Source organism: Thunnus albacares, chromosome 23, assembly GCF_914725855.1.
Source record: "Thunnus albacares chromosome 23, fThuAlb1.1, whole genome shotgun sequence".
NCBI classification, from domain to species: Eukaryota; Metazoa; Chordata; class Actinopteri; order Scombriformes; family Scombridae; genus Thunnus; species Thunnus albacares.
In genome coordinates, this window is record NC_058128.1 from 7303364 (window position 1) to 7316207 (window position 12844).

General features: G+C 39.0%; 1 protein-coding gene across 10 annotated transcripts in view; it reads right to left on the bottom strand.

The window, feature by feature from the left end:
- Window positions 1-12844, bottom strand: part of syt1a (synaptotagmin Ia) — a 203436-nt gene that overhangs the window by 50183 nt on the left and 140409 nt on the right. The window lies entirely within an intron of this gene.

The window sequence follows — 12844 nt, forward strand, 5'->3', positions numbered from 1 at the left end:
ATTCAGATGATGTAGATGTCTCTAAATGTCTTGTTTTCATTGACCAAACAGTCCAAAACCCAAAGACTGTCATATATGACAAAAAAAAGCAGCAAATATTCACATTTGGGAAGCTGGAACCTGCAAATGTTTGGTATTTTTACTTGAAAAATGATAAGTCAATCAAAATAGTTTCAATGGGTTTTTTTTTTTTTTTAATTTTTGATCAACTAATTGAATAATCAGCTATTTGTTTCAGCTCTATAAGGTATAGAATAAAGAAAATTGTGAATGTGAAAATGTAGTAAAAGGAAGACATTAAATTAGCTTTACCTGTCATTTGTACCATGTTTTTTCATGCATGTAAATGTATGTATAAAATTTGTAGGCTGGCAAACACCAGTTAACCGGCATCCTTCTTGGTTTGACGTCACAATTCTCCTGTAGACAGGAACTATTTATTGTCCACTGCTTTTGTGCAGGTTGTAATTTGGCTCTGTCACCATAGCAGTCCAAGAGGATAATGGCACACTAAAGTTGTGAAGTTTTTTCCATCAGTACATGGTGAAGGTTGATGGCCTAATTCTCCTCCTTTGCAATAACACAGTGCTCATTAAGTTAATATTTTCCCCATTTGTTTCATAAAGGGTATTGGACTGGTGGCAAAAGAAGAACTGTTAAAGGTTTCTATGTAATTGAAAAATCTAAATGTAACCCACAGATTGCCCTCCAATGATGTCCGTTTCTAAACTTCAAAGAGCTGAGAACAAAGTGGCGGCAATTCATCTTAATACAATCTTTAAAAACATGAAGGAAAAAAATGCTTCAGAGAGCTGAATTCCAATTTGTTTCTTTGAATGTATAAAATTATGTTTGCATAAGCAGTGAAGTGATTTAAACTGAATTATAGCAGAATACGAAGTATCTTTTCATTACTAATGCTTCTCAGATTCAGTTAAGCTGCTTTTGCACTGTATGTTCACACTTTCTTCAGGCGTCCGGAGAAAGAGTTTGTCTAGACAAAGCTGATATCGTACAGATGATGTGCTTTACAATAATATCTTAAAACAACTATGATCTACGGCTGACTGCTGACACATGAGTAGTTGCGTGGTAGAATATTCTCTTGCTTACCGAGCCCGGACTGAAGTTTGTGGGGGAAGGAAAATCATTTCTGATCCTCTGTACTCTTTGAGATAGTCTGGCAATTTTCCATCCACAATCCTGTTTCTCTAAAATCTAGGTTACCACAGCTACTGTCGAGACTGGCGCTGGCAAAAACCACAGCCAGTAGGTTTCAGAAACAAAGTACATTCATCTGAGCAAAATCGATTGGCCATTGAATACATCAAGGATGGTTCTTGGATGAAATGACTTACATTTATTTCAAGTTGAGTGGGATCCAAGAGGCCTGCTATGAAGAATATATTCCCAGTTATTGCTACCAATATGATGTAACTTTACATAACTCATAGTTAGCAGACAACACTCATGTCCAACCCAACTGGGCAAAGGGAAACTCAAAAGATCAAACTATAAAAGCAGTCAAAAAAGTTTAAATTTTTTTTTCAATAACATCCTCTGTGAAACTAAACTTGATTTAATCTGATATTTGGCATTTCCGATGTTTGGTCTGAACCTTGAGGATTAGATACATTTGACCTAGCTTAAGTTACAAGGAGATACCAAGTAAGTAGGCAGAAATATAAGGTATTTAGATGCTACATTTACATCAAACTTAATATCCAGTGAATATGGACTGTGGACTGTGAAAGTGATATTTACAAATATAATACGTAGCATGTTTTGTGGATGTACGTCACTAAGTACAGTAACTCAACATTAATGGACCCACATGGCATTGTTTGGCCCCAGCACACAGCATACTGCTATTTCAAATATCACTACTCTGACTCATATTATACAACAAACACTCAGCACCATGGACAGCAGTTCTTTGATCTCTAAATGAAACAGTATGAGTAATAAAAAAAGGTAACATAGAGTATCTTATCAATGACTTCTAACATGTAGTTATAGTTTGCCGCCATAGGTATATGTACAGAGAATAGATACTATGTATAATATCAGTAGTCCAAGGTAAAATAAACCTAAAAAAGGCCCATGTTTCCCCACCTAAATCAATATTTTGTGCCTCAACATGTCCTCCTGTAAAGAGATCTGAATATCAACACTGCCATCACATTACATGTCAGGACATTACATGGTGTACAACAGAAATCGCTGAGCGAGACATACAGTATAAGGAGCAAATTCACAAGGCAGAATACAGAACATCAAAGAACCAGAGGCAATATGATTATTCAAATTCAAATACAAACACCGGCTGGAGAGGATGCAGAAAGAGACTAACAGTGGCATAATCCCTAAACACATTTAGTGATGCTTCACCAGCAGATGAGCTGATCTGATTCTACTGTGAACAACATGGGCCCAAACGATTTCCACCACTTTTCTTGGAGACACTCATACACACACAAACTACACAGGTAAATTAACTGTGCTGTGATTCAACACCTACTGCTGTCTTGAAGTTGTTTACTTAATGGAAAAGTTCATATAATTGCAAGCCTTGGTTCATTTGCTGTAGATTCGTGTCTCAAAATTGTAAGAAAACTGAGGTTTGTAAACAAAAGTTGCACGGAATGACAAGTAGCTCTTTAATTAGACAGACTTCGATAATGTGTCATCCCACTAGTTTAGAGGTATTGGCAGCAGGGGAGTCAAAACAACTCTGCATGGAATTTGAAAAGACCACTTTATTGATTTTCAGTCTTTTTTCCAGTTATCAGCGGGATGACATTTCTATACAACTCACAACACCCAATCACGACTTTCTGTTAAACACACTACACTACACTACATCGTAACCAGCTCTAGCAGCCTATTTTGTGACCAATTCTGACATCAATGGATGGCGTAGAAATTACAGGAAGACTATGTGTTACTTTCCCCTCTCTGTGTGGCAGTATCACTACAGTTCAGTCTCACAAGAGGTTGATAACTCCATTTGGGCCAGCTAAACAACTTCCAAGTATGCACATTTCCTGGATTACTTCATATTTTCTAATGGTTGTTTAAACCAAGGCACATTTGTCGAGTCCACTACTAAGGAAAAGAAAGCGAGGCTGGCATCAAGCATGCCCAGGAAATGGCCAACTGTGCTGGCCAGCAGTGGCAGCCAGGGACACTAGCTGGGACAATTAACATCAGAGCCACCAAGAGCCAGCAGATTGAGTTGACGGATAGTAAGAAACCAGGTCGCCCGGAGAGAGAGAGTGCCAGTGTCTGTGACAACAGGGTGCTTGAAACCTTCTTGGGGAAATAAACCAGAGAAAACACACCTGCCAACCACTGTGGTGCATGGCTCAGCCAGGCACTCCAGTGAACACAACTGGTAGTGTTTGCCAGGAAAACAAGGATCATATCCTGGGCTCTGCATTAGCCACTGCTGGTGGTTGGACAGTTTGCCTGTACAGAGCAGGGTAGGATCTGCAGGGGAGTACAGGAGTTAGACCCCCTTAGTGAAGGTCTTCAACAAAAAGTGTAAAAAGAAGCTTCAGACTTCCTAGCGGAGGATAAATGCTGCAATTTACACTCTCGAAACAGAGGGAGTTATCAAAAACTGTTGCCAAGAGAAAGCAAGCATTCAACTGTAACATAAAACAACAGTGTTTGTATGACAGGTGCTGTTGCAATCAATTCTTTGCTCCGTTTATGACTTCTAACCCTGAGTGCTGCTAGTAACAGTAACTAGGTAGCAAAGCTAATAAGAAACATTGGTTGATGGCAATGGTTCATTGTTTTGTAACCACACCTTTATTAACAATGGTTCAGTTGTTGAACATTACATGTACTCTTTCAGTGTTGAAAGAGTACATGTAATGTCAACTGTATCTGCACATTTGGCAAACACAAACACACAATAAGGAGGTTAAACGCTAACAACCAGGTAAACATGCTCACCAAGTGATGTTTATTCCAAATCATACAGACACACTAATAAACTAGCTGAGCATTTGTCTAATTTCAGTCAGCCAATGATTGTTCTGTGAAAAGATATTATGTACAGTGTTGTTATTTGGCATCTAGGCTCTGACCTTGTCACTCCCCGCAAGGAAACACCAACATAAGCACACCGGGGAATGGGGAATGACAATAATAAATTACCCTCTAGGAGAACATAGTGGGTCCCATTTTGTTTGTCTTTCTGTTTTCTGGACTGTACATAACTGACAACACCTGCACTAAAATGAAATAATAAAGTGCGGTTGAACTGCCTTTAGGTGATTCTGCTTCATTCACCCAAGTTTTAATCCCCGGTGTTGACAATGAACATGGCAAACAAAAGCGATTCTGACTCTGTGCTGCTAGCATGAGGTGGTGTTCACAACCACTTCATTTTTGCCAGCTTCTGCTTCACAACATACTGTGAAAGCATGATATTACTGCACTCTCCAGCTGTGATTTTAACACTTAGCTAACACTTCTTTAACATCTTTGTCTGTCACCAACAGATATATTCAAGACATGTCATGCTACGCTTGTACAGAAAATCCAAGCAATACAGAAAGACATGATTCATTAAATATAATTTAACTTCAGGTAAAGAGTGGCAATGAAACTTCCCTCGCTGCGAACAAAGCAGCCATTGGTTACCTCAGCCCTCTCAACCTCCCCCTTGGTTGAACAGACACCTACGCATGTCCATGTTCGCTCAGCCTCCCTTTGGTCTCCCTTTGAAATGCTGCAAGGTTAGTGTGGGGGCTGAGCCATTGAGAGGCACGCTTGGCAATGACAGAGATACTTCAACACAGGCGAGGACTTTTAGGGAGCACAATGATGCTCTGCAAAGTGCATGTGGGAGGCTTCTTCTATAGAAAAAGAATTGATCATGCCACGAAGGGGGGAGGGAAACATAGGCTTTCAGTCCATATTTCCAAGTGAGCTCTGATGTGAGGGACAGAAATGCAAACATGACGTCACAGTAAGCTCATATAGGGATGTGGACTATATAACAAGCTACATTTTCAAAAGGCAATAATCACGCCAAAGAATTCAGCAGAAAGTGGGCACAGATTTTTATGTAAATGACACTATGAACTGTGAATTAGGTACCTTTCAAATACACATAATGAGAGACGCATCTGAATGAAACACAACATTGATATAACATCATTTTTCTTAGGATTGTGTAAGGCTGGTGCTTTTTCATCGTCTTACGGAATGACAACCAAATATGAGCAGTGAGTGTAGGGGACCACCCACTGAGTGTGTTATTCCTCTCACATCAAGCCTCACATCACTGGTAAAAATGAAACATTAATTCAGCTCATATTTGCACCTTAATGACTACTCTCTTATTCAAGCATAAAATGACAACTTCTGTCATATCTTCAATGTCTCCAATTCCTCACAGCAGGCAACCCACTTGAACAGCCAGTCTCAGCTGGAGTGGATCAGGGTTTTGTTTATTTTTATGGAAAACCTGAGAGCAATGTTGACCTTTTTCCCTTTCCAAGGGCTATCATGCCGGTATAATCATGCTGTCTATTAATTGCAACACAAAGTTAAATTTGCGCTGTCATTATTACGACCTACTTGGGAGACAGCTTTAAAAAATCTTGTTTTTGCACAAAATGGCTGCGCTTTCCTCTTACAGTGACTGCAGCAGGTCCTTTCTATACCAGTGTTAAAGTGTGAGATTATATCTTCACCAGTTTGTAACCTGTGGCCAATATAAGATAAAAGAGTTAAACACAGAAAAAATATTAATATAAATTTAGAGGACACTATGGTAACAATTGATCTAACCTATTCTCAACTTTCACATTCATTCCCACCTTCACTAGATTGCAGGATGCAGTACAATGCTTGTTTCCTCTATTTTTTTTGCCAACCCTCTCTTTGGAGGTGTGCCGCTCAGGTGTAAAACCCCAACCCAATTACAGGCCCGCCAGATGGCCCAGCAGGTCCTCAACCACAGTGGCGACGCTGGCACACAGCTCCCTCCTATCACCTCTCTCTCTCTCATACTCTCTCTCTCCTTCTCTAACTGGGTCAGCTCCCTTGCTCTCTACCTCCCTCTATCCTTCCTGTTATCTCCTCCATCATCCTTTCATCTTGCTTTCCCTTCACCAACGGATTCTTGTTTCCCCAAAGTGGACAGCTGGAATACTGCAAAATGAGTATTTTGATAGACTAAATAAAAGTAGACAATATAGATTGGAAGCTAAAGGAGAAAGAGATGTTTGTTAACCTTTGCTTGAGTTAATTTTTGGACAGAATGTTGGTATCATGTGGATTGCTCTGCTCCCCGCTGGCTCCAGTTTTTGCCAGCTCTATCAGTGTGCCGGGTGTTACATCTCATGCTGTTTGAGGAAGTCATAAAGCTGCCAAAATCAGCCCAAACAAAGGCTAATGCTGTCCATTTTGTCATCACATTCAATATAATTCACAGATGATAGCAGACTGCATGGTAGAGTAAGGAGAGCAAGACATGCAGGCAGCGTTTTGCCAATATCACTTCCCTCTTGTCATTTTATTGGGTTTCATGAGTTAATCACCCTGTAAATCACCAATTAAACCCATTTTATCTAGAATTATCTGGTAATTATCATAAAATGATTTGGCAGTTGTTATATGTCAGCCTAATTTAAACCAATTGAATACATGTATCCACCAACCCCACAGTTAAAAAGGCAATGAGTCCATATGAGAGAGTACGTCATCTACATGCCCAAAATCGTTATCTTGGCAAAGACGATATGTGCATTATGCATAATTGGAGTTGGTAAGTCATCATTTCTTAGCCTGAAGCTTATTAAAATTAAAATCCAATAGAAATTTGTGTTTAAAACCCATTTCATGCAATTATAGCTATTCTTCAACAGTTCCGATAAGATTCTGACTATTAAATTCACACTACAGATGCAAATGAAATCATACTGAAAATAAATTTATAAAACAATATACAGTGGATTCAGGAATTATTCAGATTTCAATTTGTTGTGTTTTAATACAATTGCTGTTTTTTAAAAACATGTTTTCACTTTGTCATTATCAGTTATTGAGTGTAGCAAAAATGACAATTTTATCCACAATTTTATTTACAACATAGTAAAATTTACAAAAAGTGAAGGAGACTAAGGACTTTCTGAATCCATTGTATACAATTTGGTGGTGGAATATTTCCAACTTTGGTGATTTTGAACTTCTAAATAAAAACACAGATTAAGTTTTTTCTTTATAGGTTGAAAAAAATAGAGGTACATGATTTCACAGAACAGAAACAAAGAGAGAACATAGAAAAGAATCCTGCGGTATTAGCCTGTTAAAATATAAAAACTACAAATGTATTTTGCATAAAATAGTAAGTGAAGTATGTCAGGTTAATGGTAAAGGTCAATGGATACAAAACTACTCTGCTCCAGTAAAACTGACATATGTCAAATTTAATCATCTAAAGTTGCAATATTGAGGCCAACATTGAAAGACTGATGTTCAAACCTCTAATTCAGTAATTCAAAGTGACTGTTGCGTTTTTGACTTTTAAACAGGAAGAGACTAATTGTGTTGTAAAAGTTTCGTCAAAGACAAATCAAATGCAGCAAGAGACACAAATGCTGCCGTAGGACTGGGATCAATAGTCTGGATCAATAGAGAAGTACTTTGACTAAACAAGCAGACCCAACTAACACTCTGCTCCTGAGTCGTAGGCAAATACATGAGACAGGAATAAGTGGAACATGTTTTATTTGAATCCTGAATCCGTGTTTCGAAATTCCCTTTACAACGACATGATACTAATGAAGTCATATTATGTGCTTTCGAACAGTAAACCATGACAGTCTTGATCATTTACTAGTGAACAGTTGCTCAGAGCTTTTAAACCATTCGCAGGTTTGATTACAGTTCAAAGCATGGGAATTCCTTCTGCTTAAAGTAATCCTCAGGAAGACACTTGGTGATTGCTTTACAGATCTGGATAAACTAATAATCATAGCAAGGACACTTGTTTTGATCCAAAGGGAGACGTAACAGTGTAATTACAATAAATGACACAGAACAAAAACTCAAAGCTAATTAAAGCTAGTGTTTGCCTGCGTAAAACATTGCTGTATCAAACAATTAACACCATTATATTGAACTGGGGAGATATTCATCAGATAGATTAGAATTTTTTTAATTAATTCTATGACCACTTTATTATAAAAGAGTTATGACTCTATATTATCTTTATTGAATGAATTTTGCTCTTTCTGGCGGCATAACTATTACATGTAGCAGAAAAATTGCCATTTAGGTCTGGCCTTAGTCATCAACATCATTTAGCTAATGGCATTAATGCTCAACAGTATTATGTTTTCATGTAATGGAGTGTTTGGATCTTACCTTGGCCTTATTCTAGGCTGATGCATGCTTATTTTACAGAGTAGAGCTAATGCCATGAAAACATCTCAGTCTTTTCACTGCTGATTTTTACTGTCTGAAGTAAACTACATATATTTATATGAGTCTGTTTATTCTTATTTGCTGATGGACTGTTCACTGTTTGTCAAGTGGTTTTTTGATGGCAACCAGGCACTTCCATCTGACCTAAAATATACAAACAGGTTAATAAAAAAAGGGACCAAAAGTACAAGCCAAATCCTGGCTTACTTTGTGCACTTAAACGTAACTAATGAAATTAATTCATGCGTAAACCTTCAGCCTGCACCTCAGATTACCTCCAGATCTCAGTATGCTCTCTCACTTTCTCTCTTTCAATTCAATTCAACTCATTTTCCCTGTCTTTGTTCACTGTCCATCAAAGAAAATCACAAAAAGCACCAGTCAACCGGCAGCAAACAAATTGCCGTGTCACTGCTGCTTCACAAGAACAAGTAAGAAATCACTTTTATGAAGTCAAGTTGTTAAGGAAGCAACACAAATCAGATAAACCAATTCAGCCCAGTGAACTGGCATTAACTTCAAAATTGAAACCCCAACATAACAACACTGATGTATACTGTGTGGGTGGGACTCCTAACCGACCAAAAGCATTAGTAAAGTGTGCATGGAGGAGATGTGTTGTGGCGTACAGGACATGAGTTATTGAACTGGCACATGAATTACTGGCTGTCAGTCAAGTATTCACCACCATCTGCCGGACACTCATTTGCTAGAGGATAGTATTTCCAGACATTGTGGTCACACACACACATACACACAAGGGGGGAGTCTTTTATGTATATAATAAGTCACGTAAATGATTGTCAGGTGAGCCGCCTGCAGTGAGGAGAGATAAGAGGAGGCTGAGAAGGCCCCTATGGCCACTTCCCCTTGTCCAGTGCAGCCTCTTTACTCACCTGAAGCCAATCTCAGGGGGTAATGGAACTGGAAAAAGTTATTAACCCCGCTTTGCAGCAAGGGCAGGACAGCTCTATTAAGCCAGTGCACAAAGATTCCCCCATTTTCAATTACTGCTTCCAAAGCGCTGAGGAAAGTTAGAAAAAGCAGCCTTGTTGTCTGCCTTAGAGAGGGACTGAAGGGCCCCAGATCCCCAATAGCTCTTATCATCTCCTCTTGTTCCTTATACATCGTAGTTCTGACACACTCCCTGAGTTGTTGGTGGATACATTTAGTCTATTTATCTGACAAACACTGCAAGGCGGCACACCTCTTGGAAAATGGGTCTTTCATCCAGGGGGCTAAATGAGAGGCTGGGGAGGGGGACAGAGAGCAGGGTGAAGTGTAGAGAACCCCGGTGCAATGATTTGAATCAATACTGAGATGTTACGAAATGCTACAAAGCTTTCTGTGGGCAGTCCAGCTGCAAATAGACTTTTCATAATTCAATGTTAACACTAATCTAATATCCCATTCAGACTGACTCAGCAACATGGGTTGGAGGTAGGGGTGGGCCCGAATACAAATACGGTATTTAGCAAAACACAAACATTTATTATCTAGGTTGTAACAAATAGGCAATAAATTAAAAGTGCAAAGCAAGAATCTCCTTTGAAGTTCCTCCCTGCGTGTTACATGCTGTGCTGTCTCTGTGTTATGGGTGTATAAATAAGTAGAAGTCTGGCTGCACTTTTGCGATGCACTTGGTTTTAGCTCAGCAGTCATTGCAGTCGTCTATGATCTGGGAGACTTGAGTTTGAGCGAAGTCCCCCCGGTGTGGGGACCTCCTTCATAAGATAGTTTATTCATAAATACTTATTCTAACACTTTAATATCCTAAAATTAAAAGCATAAAAAAACCAAAACTATTTTTACACCTTTTTCCACTTTTATTCCAATACAAATACAAATATAAATAATTTTGCTGCCTCAACAAATACAAATACAAATACAAATACTGGGATGTCTGCACATCCCTTGTTGGGGGTCTATCTGAATGGGTCAACATGCATCGGCCAACCCTCCTTCACGATCAGGACTGGATGCAGGTCACAGACTGCACCACTTTGGTGACCTGGCATTGATGCCAGGAGGGGAAATTAATTCAATTATACAAACAAATGTAAAAACTTCATTTCACTTACTTGCCACAAAGAGATTAAGGAAGTGATAGAAACTGAAAGCCAAGTCAAGAAAGAAGGAGCATGCAGAAGGACAGACAGAGAGGTGGTTTAAAAAGGTATAAAATTGACACTATTGTAGTCTTTACTGGCAGAGAATTATTTGACCTAACTTGAGATTCAAATCTGGTGATGATATCTGAATAATTCAGCAATGAAAAAAAGACTTCTTTGAGCAAACTATTCACAAAACATCCTCCTATATGAAATAAAATAATGTTAGGGATTAAGTGCAATTGAACTGCCTGCACATTGTTGGTACTATTATATGGAACCTTGGTGATTTCTATTCATGGGAAACTAATGATCATATTCAATATTTCATTCTGTGATTCTTCTAGGTATAGCTACAGAACTTGTGTTAACAGGAGGAGGCTATAGTATACTTGTAGCTCAAGACTAAGTTCTAACTATATCTTTTTGGCATATGAAGCTTTTTTAAAAAACCTCTGGACAAAGTCAATAGTGCAGAAAGCCAAAGAATTAGATAAACAATGTTTTCACCTCACAAAGGATTGAATAACCATGAACATAAAAACACAGCTTTGATTTGCTAATTTATTTGTACGTATTATTCGTGTACTTAATGGAACTTCACAAACAGCGTTCACATAGTTTTTCAACTGTCTGTCTGTTGTTTCTTCCTAGTTTATGGTGGGTGTTTTGTTGCTACAATGCAGCCATATGATATGTTGCATAAACCTCTCTGTAAGGTAAGTGTCATTCATACTGATCTATCTTGACTGCACCTTTTTACATTTTTGCATCTTTATGTCTGTCTTTGTATCTTTAATTTTGTTTTTCTCAAAATTTTATTTAGCTTCTGCCCTCCAGCTTCTCTTCTTCTTCTTTGTTACAATGTTAAAGTACAACTGAACTTATGGGGATGAATTAAGTTGTACTGAATTGAAGAGACTGAATGACAGGTAGAGGTTTATTTTTCTGTTTATTTCCAACACTGGGAGCAGGCATTTCTCTAGTTATTTCATGGCATTCTGGTGTTTCCATTTGGTGAAATAGCATGCAATCTCTTCTGCTCAAACCTTAAGTGAACCTGGGCTGCGGTGTCTGACTAAAAAGGAGGTGCACTCCAGTGGATTAAGTTGAAGTGGAGTTCAAAAGTAGTACACACACCTTGATGTCTGAATGAAAAAACAAGGCCTGCAGGAATGAAAGTAAACACTGTAAAAGAATATCTCAAAATTGTAAGTCTTGTTTGAGCATTGTAGCTTGGGTTTGGCCATCAAAGTTTCATTACTCACAAATTACTCACACATGAACTACTGCAGAACTGTGATAGTCCGCTGTTTATCTTCCCCCGCATTTATTAGACAAACAACATGGATCAAGCACAATAGTTGGCCAGCTGACTTGCTGTATCACGTCTGACAAATACAGTTTGAAGGACCTTGAAAACCCACCTCCTACATTTAGTGACCCCTTAGCCCTGATTGTATTCTTAGTTGGCGGAGAGGCTGGAGGGGGCAGCGGGGAGGGGCTAATATAGCAGCGCCTGGGGAGTCGTGTCTGTTGGAATCAGTATGATGTAGAGGGCGAGGCCAGGGGACATGGTACGACTACTGGTAGGTGAGTCATACAGATAACGAGAGGCTATTTGCTCAACCGCCGCCTGCCTCCAGGGTCGCTCTACAGGGAAATCTGCCTGGCAACCACAGGCACTTTGACAGGCTGGGCTGGGAGAGGCAGAAAGTGAGTTACGAGATTTTAATGGTCAACAAGTGAGACTGACCCTAAGGACATGCAGGGCAATGGATGTACTCCAAAGGGCTACGCAGTACTGGGTTCAGTCTGTCAAGCTGAACCAGGTTTAACTTGACAGGTGAGCTGAAAAACCTCTCTTGAGAAACTACAATGTGTCTGTGGACAATAATGGAGTTTTTAGGAGCTCAAAATTCCCCAGCAGAACCTACAATACATATATGTTGCATAAATATCTCTGTAAAGTAAGTGACATTCATAGCGATCTATTTGGACAGCACCTTTTTACATTTTTGCATCTTTACACCTAACTGTGATAAGAAACTTATGAATATTTTGCCTTGGAGTGCTGTAAGTCAGCGTTGGAAAAACATAAATGTCATTGAAACTACACAAAATCTCTTCTGCTCAAACCTTAAAGGACCAGTGTGTCAGATTTTATGGCATCTAGCAGTGAGATTACAGATTGCAACCAACTGATAACTCCTCCCCTCACTTTCCCCTTTCAAGCGTGTAGGAGAACCTACAGTGGCTGTGAAACTCACAAAAAAAGC